The sequence below is a fragment of the Petromyzon marinus genome, chromosome 21 (genome assembly GCF_048934315.1).
Source record: "Petromyzon marinus isolate PM22_M1 ecotype Great Lakes invasive population chromosome 21, UKy_Petmar_22M1.pri1.0, whole genome shotgun sequence".
NCBI lineage: Eukaryota > Metazoa > Chordata > Hyperoartia > Petromyzontiformes > Petromyzontidae > Petromyzon > Petromyzon marinus.
Genome location: NC_133687.1, coordinates 8,647,916 through 8,655,444, shown reverse-complemented (window position 1 = coordinate 8,655,444; position 7,529 = coordinate 8,647,916). Strand labels below are relative to the sequence as shown.

The window sequence follows — 7,529 nt, the reverse complement described above, 5'->3', positions numbered from 1 at the left end:
AGGCGTCAGCGTCCAGATGGAACTGACGGCCTCCTGTATACCAGGCGAGGGAGTTAACATCTCTTCACCATAACTTATACAGGGTGGCCTAAAAGTCAGGACACATAGGGTTGTTTTATTTATTTGAACACTGGCATCAAAACATTTTTTTGTATTGTGTATGCTTTCAATTAATATAGTATCGGTTGGTTTCGTACGGTGCGAAAGAAGTTCAACATACGTACATACATAATACAATGTTTTTCTTCCTGTGGGAGTGTCACTGTAAATCCGTCACTTACAAAACTCTGACCAAGAAGAACCCGGAATTCATTAACAAAAAAAGTCGTAAATTACTTTCAAAACATAATTCATGCATCATGCATTCATGTTCATAGAAGTCAAATTTGAACATTTGTTAAAATAAATGAAAGAACCTCCGTGATTTGTCAAAATAAGCATAGTGACCCTATGTGTCCTGACTTTAGGGCCACCCTGTATATAAGAAGCCATCTCACGTAAATTGCTTAATTAGTTTTGTATTCCAATACTGTACCATATATTTTACTTTGAAATAATAACACGTCAAATAGTAACTAAGCCGTGTAACCAGATTGTTTTTTTTTCGTTTTCAAAATTGTATGCCAACGTTGGTTGCTTGAGGTTGAGGCAACGTTGGGTCAACGTCAACTAACGTTGGGCCAAACTTGGTTGCTTGAAGTTGAGGCAACATTGGGTCAACATCAACTAACGTTAGGCCAACCTTGGTTGCTTGACGTTGAGGCAATGTTGGGTCAACCAACGTTGGGTTAACGTTGGTTGATTGAGGTTGAGGCAATGTTGGGTCAACGTCAACCAAGGTTGACTCAACTTTTCCATGCTTTTCTGGGAGCTTACTTATTCACTTAAATTTCAGCTGTCATACTGTTGAGCAGTGGCTTCCTTTCATTGCCTAATGGATTTGTCCCCTTAACATCCTTTTAAGAGGTCATTTCTGAAATTAAGCCTCTGACAATATTCCCGAATCCAAAATCCAGACGGTTTTGCCTTCTTAGCATTCCTCCACCAACCTTCCCTCGCTCCTTGCGCATGTACGGTACGTTGGGCTCCTTTCGCACCACCGTGCGTAGTCAACCGTGCTCATCGGAGGTGCGGGGGGAAGCACAACAAACTAAAAACATAAAAAGAAATCCATTCTCAATCTAGATGACGATTTAAAAGTGCCATAGCTCCCAGCCGGCTTGCTGAATGTCGGGAGAAAGAGCAGTTCTGGACGGCCGCGGGAGCGCATCTGAAAGTGCGTGACGCAGTCACCGTCTTTGTTTCGACCGCTCGCCAAAAGCCGCCGCTGCGAGAAAGAGCCAAAGCATACACATTTTTGAGCCGGCGGGAGGCGAGACAATGCATCGGCATTCGTGTGTTGTGCACCCTTATGGTAAGTGACATTGAAATCATAGTCCTGAAGGATTTCGAGCCACCGAGAAAGCTGGCCGGACGGTTGGTCAACCCAGCAGAGCGTACTGTAATGCCAAATGATTAGATCGCACGGTAAAATGTTGACCATATAGGTACGGCCTGTATTGCTGAATGAAAAACACAATGGCCAGCAGCTCACGTCGGGTAACACAGTATCGTTGTTCAGCAGGAGACAAAACTCTGCTACCATAGGCAACGACCCTTTCAATGCCATCAACCCTTTGGGACAAGACACTGCTAATCCCCATATTGCTAGCGTCGGTGTCCAATACGAATGGTATAGAAAAATCGGGGTATGCCAGGGACGGTGCCGTCACGAGTGCGTTCCGCAAAGAATCGAATGCGGCCTGTTCCGCGTCCCCCCAATAAAACATCACCCCTTTGGACGTAACGGCATGAAGTGGTTTGGCAATCGTCGCGAAGCCAGCAACAAAACGGCGGTAATATGACGCAAAACCAATAAAACTGCGAAGATTGCCTGCAGATGTAAGGGTCGGCCATTGGCTAACGCATTTGGTTTTTTCAGGGTCGGTAGAAATTCCCGATGGCTGACTATGTGGCCCAAATAGTGCACAGACTCACGCAGAAAGTGACATTTCTGCGGTTTGAATTTTAAGTTAGCAGTCCGCATTTTATATATATTTTATTATTTTATTGTTTCCCTTTAACGTGACTTTACCGAAAGAGCTAAGAATATAATCGCTCAAGGTGTTCGCCGAACGTGCGGCTAAAGACGATGACGTCGTCGAGAAAAATGAGACATGAGTCCCACTGGAGCCCAGCGAGGAGCAGCTCCATGAGCCTCTGGTACGTTGCTGGGGCCAAGTGGAGACCCATGGGCAATCTATTAAACTCAAAAAGGCCCGGTGGTATCCGAAAAGCAGTCTTAGGTTTTGACGCCTCGTCGAGGGGAAGTTGCCAAAACCCCGACAGAAGGTCCAGAGTGGAGAAATAGTGCGTCCCTGCCAGGGCATCCAATGACTCGTCCATACGAGGGAGAGGGTAGGCATCAGCTACCGAGATTTTATTTAGGCGCTGAAAATCAAAGCAAAAACGAAGACTGCCATCGTCCTTTTTGACCAGCACTATTGGAGCACCCCAGAGACTAGTGGAAGGAGAAATGATATCGGCTTCCAGCATGTCATCCACTGCCGATTTAACATGCTGCTTCTCCGCCGGGCTAAGCTGAAACGGGTTTTGTCGAATAGGGGTGGCGTCATCAGTATTAATGTGGTGACACAGCAGCTTGGTGCAGCCAATATTGAATTTGGATTTACTGAATATATCAGAAAATTCTCGCAGAAGAGCACACAATTTTATTCGCTGCGAACCGGACAGAACACCCGTGTCTGCGCAGAGCGCGTCCAACCATTCCTCATCCAATTTGGAAGGAGGTTGAACCTGTGGCCTGTCAAGCACGTGTCCCCCGACGCCGGTGCCCAGGGGCGCCAGGGTCGCGTGAGCGAGCACAGTTCCTTGCGGAATGACGGTTGTGGACAATCCGACATTCAACAACTGCAAGAACGGCTCCCTGTCAGCTGCTACGAGGGTCTGTGTAGCCACCAAATCCAACCCTTTAACAGCTGTGTTCGACGGCCCCAGCAAAACGCCATGTGCCAAGGCGTCCGGGGCTAGCGGTTTCTTTAATCGCAAGGGCACGAGCATTTGTGCTGCTGGCGGAATACGTACTGTGCCGGTGACGAACGCCTGCACAGAGGCATTAGCCCTGTGTGGATGTGCGGGTGTGGGCAAGAACGTCATCCGACGGCCCAACGGGAGTTCGATACAACCTTGATCCACAAGGATTTTAATAGGCATTTTTGCGAGAAAGCCAGTACCTAACAAACACGGCACGGCGAGGGAGGAAGAGTCCAAAATGGACCTGCCAATTTAATGACTCTGCGAGGTGCGATTGGCCCCCAACATTCCAAGAATGCCCTTGGCTTCCACTTCTGGTGGAACCACGTGATTCCTCGGCGGGAAATTCAAAATGTCCGTCTTGGCCGATGGCGGGAACATCCGCCTGCGGCTGATCTAATCCGCCCGCAGCCTCCAAGTTGATTTCGTCAAGAATGGAGGCTGCAGCATGTAGAAGTTGGGCGAGACGGCTGTGTGCTGCCCGGAGTCCGTCCCCCATGGCAGGAGGAGTGATCGGCTGCTGAGCCGGTGGTTGTGCGGTTGGCAATGTGCCGGCATTTTCAACGGAGTTGGCGGTTCCCGCAGATGAATCAGAGTTTTCTCCATTCTGACCTCGCATGTGGGCTGAACTTCTTGTTTCCAATTTTCAACCACTTCTGACTCCAGTTGTAGTGTTTATAATGACGAATAAACTTCTTATGAGGCACACTCTGTTTATTGTAATTATTCTCTTACACAGTCCTTAACACACAAAGGGGTATATGGTCCCCTCACCCGATACCCTAAGAAGGTAAAGCCTCTGGACTTAGCGGGACTTACACACAGGTCTCTTGCTAACCTAAGGAGGTACAGCCTCCTGTCTTGGTGGGACTTACTCTCGAGTCTACCGCTATCCTAGAGTCTTCCGGCTGGGACCTAGGGGAGGCTATGTGACCCACCGCTGGCCCGGCGGGTCTTGACCACTGGATACGCCGAGCCTTAGCCCTCAGAAGGGCTGGAAGGCTGGGTCCAGGGTCCTGGCTATCTTCGGCCCGGGCTTCGGTTTTCGTGTAGGGAGAGAATTCCCTGCGCTCTGCGTGCTCACCCTTCTTATACCCGTTTGTGGCCAGGTCTAACCAATCCCACATTCACACGTGGATCTGTCTGATTGGTTCTTACCAAACTGTGGCTATGATCCACTTCACCTCGTCTGACCCCAACCGTTATTCACACAGAGGTAATCCTCCACTGCCCCTTTGATACCTAGTGGCAATGCAGGTTGCCGAACAGTGAGTAGTTAGCACCTCTACACGTGCATAGTAAAGTAATTGTATTTTTTTCATTTGCTATACAGCCAGATAATACGACATAGTCGCTAACCTTAAACACCCAGTCGTTCATAAAAGTTGAAAGCGGTATAGTACTATGGTAATAGAGCAAGTGCAGAATCACTGAACCGGAATTGATAGCTTGGAAGCATTTATAGCGCGGGGCCCTTGAAACTTCGGGGCCCGTATCGTACGTAGCTACTTGTGCTACTACGATAATCCGGCAGTGCCCCCCCCACCTCCCCCCATCTTCTCAACGTCCACGACCTGTGCTGAATAGGCGCGAGAGAGTTACGCCGAGCCAACCGAGAGGCGGCGGGTCTCGAACCATTCCCAAGTAGGGACGGCGCGGAGCGGGCGGGCGGGCGGGCAGTTCGGTGATCCTCCAGTGGTTTTTGGTTCTTGTTTACAAGTCTCATCTTTACCTCCATACTTATTAATGTCTCATCAGCAGCCAATTCTTTTTTTGTGGACGAATCTGTCTTTTCTTCCCCACCCCCCACCATGGTAACATAATTCTGAACTTCTCATGAATTAGTAGCTAAATAAAAAATATATATGCATCTTAATCCTGCATTTATGGAGCGATTCATATTTGCTTTATTGCGAAAATTGGTTGGGAAGCAGCTGCACCTGGACACGCACACTCTCATAACAATGAAGAGTCACGCCACGGATAATGATCACATCACATATATGTACAGACATACATATTTAAATATAGCAATATATTATTTATATAATGCACCTGTATTGCATGTTGAATAATTTGTTAATAAAACAGATTTGCAAAGCTACAAAGGGGAATGGGGTGTGCCTCTCGGCTACAAACATTATTAACCACAACGTTATACATTTTTCATAACATAGATTTATTTTAATATATTATATACAGCACAGTTACACGAGTATAATATTGCGCAATTCAATGATGTTTCGTAAAAACAATGTGCATGATTATTTATCATCATCTTTATTATTACCACCAGCCACTCTATTGATTGTCATCTTGAAATCCAAGCTGACATCTCCATGGCAGTATGAAGTGATTATTATAAAGTAAGGTTCCCGCTTAGCAAGAGAGGACAAAGGTTTTCAGTCCGTGAACTCCGCGGACAGTGACAATTCCATCAAGGGAAACGTGGAAAAAAAAACGTTCTCACTGGCCGTCGGTATGAACGTAAAGTTACAACTTTTAAACGCAACGCAAATAAAAGGAACATTATTCTCCAAAAGTATATGTTTTTTTTATGGACAAAACTATTCAGGTACACGAGCACAGAGGAATATGAAAGGGGGTTGACGCCGGCACAAATCCACACATTACGGATTACGGTGCAATGGCAGACCTGTCTTACACCGCATGTTTCAATAAACTCTACAACCCTTTGTGTCTTCCTAAGCGCTGACACCCCTGTAGTAGAAGAAGAGAAAAAGGGAGGTGGGAGGGTAGTGCCTAAATGCCCAAATGTAAACGCACGCATTTATTGCTGCCGTTGTTCAACTCACAAAAATGGATACGAAACTCGTAATTTTTTGTTCTCTCGCTGATCCCACGTTTACCTTAACCGAGTAACCAATGAATCTCAAAGGTGCAGCTGACGTTTCACGGCGAGCTTTAGATCTCATCGGATCCCTCCAGGATTTAATAAATATTCGGATGATATCGACTTGCATCCACCTCTCCACCCCCGCTCCATCACACGCGCTCCGAGTGGTTTCTTCCGAGAGCTCTGTCCGTCGTTCTGTCATCCCCCCCCCTTCCTCCTCCTCTCCCCCCACCACCAAATACCACGCGCTGCGAAGCCTCTTCGCCATAAGCGCGGCGCTGTGAGACCTCGATGAGCGAGCGAGCGAGTAAGCTAGCAGGTAAGCTCGCCGGCTAGCTACCGGTGGCTGTCGGTGGGTGGCCACACCGGCGGCTGTCGAACGTCGCTGCGCCCGGCTTGACGGAGCAGCTTGTGGAGAGCGTTGGTCTTCAATGCGCCAAAGGTGGGATGTGTGGTGGGTTCGTGGTGGTGGTGGTGGTGGGTGGAGGGGTAGCGCGCTCACATGCTCACAGCGGAGTAGCGTTGCGTGTGGTGCACGAGGGCACGTGAAGCCACACAAATGGCATTGCCAGTTTGACAGGGAGGCTGGAGAAATCCTCCCTGGTCTCGGTGCCTGTTTTGGAGGATTTATCCACGAGTCTGGCTGTGGCCTGATGATGCCGGTCGTAATTTTGCTGGCAAAAACGCCACGGTACACGAATTGTAAATGTTGTGGTGGGTTTACTCTCCAACACACAACCGGTGTGCTGTACTTGTAACGAATTGGCACGTTTTGTTTTACGTGACAAATCTTACTAATTGGCTGTGTCGGATGGTGGCGGGTTTAACGACACATTTATATTTACGCGATCTAACTTTAAAAAAAACCCCTCTATTATGAATAGCATTGTCTTCAGATTCACGAGACAGAGAGCAAGTGAGAGAGAGATAGAGTCCTGTGTTAATGCAATTCGTGGTCACAGAGCCAGACGACCATAAGGTGTGCCTGTTGTCGTTCTCATTGAGATATCGTACTTGACCGAGCGAAAGCCATTCAGATGTTGCTGATTACGTATCGTCGCTGAAAAGTGCTTAACGTAAAACTTTCTAACCTGGTGACGAGCCCATTGAGACCCTTGGCGCGACGGAGAGCCGGTTAAGAGTCGCCATCTCGTCCGGTCGGTGTACTGGAAAGGATAGAGAAATCGAGCCGCTGGAGGTGTCGTCGTCGATTTGCGATTGACGCGCTTTGTGTAAACCACGTGTCGCGAGCCATTGTGTTTTGGAGAACGTATCGCACGGCGAACTTCTTTCGCACCGTACGTATCCAACGGTGCTCATTGCCCTGTGATGACGTGTGTTATGTCCTGTCGTCGACGTCGTATAGCTTTCCCCGGTGAGGTCTGCTAGAGCCACGGTGACGACCGGCCAGTTGTTTGCTTCTTCTTCTTCTTCTGCGGAGTAAGCTGTGGTTGGATTTTGAGTACCGTACGTAGTATTTAATGTGGGCCCCCACGCTGGCGAGATGTTAACTGCCTCGCCCGGTGTACAGGAGGTCGTGAGTTCGATCCCGACCACTGACGCCCGCTGCTGTATATTT

The 7,529-nt window shown here is 48.2% G+C and overlaps 1 long non-coding RNA gene across 1 annotated transcript in view; it reads left to right on the top strand.

Annotated features, from left to right (window-relative positions):
* The first annotated feature begins 5,980 nt into the window (after nt 1–5,980).
* The window catches only part of LOC116944474 (uncharacterized), a 119,124-nt gene continuing 117,575 nt past the window's right edge, over nt 5,981–7,529 (top strand). The window contains exon 1 of the long non-coding RNA XR_004403106.2: nt 5,981–6,392. This is a non-coding gene — a long non-coding RNA (uncharacterized LOC116944474). The remainder of the gene's footprint in view (nt 6,393–7,529) is intronic.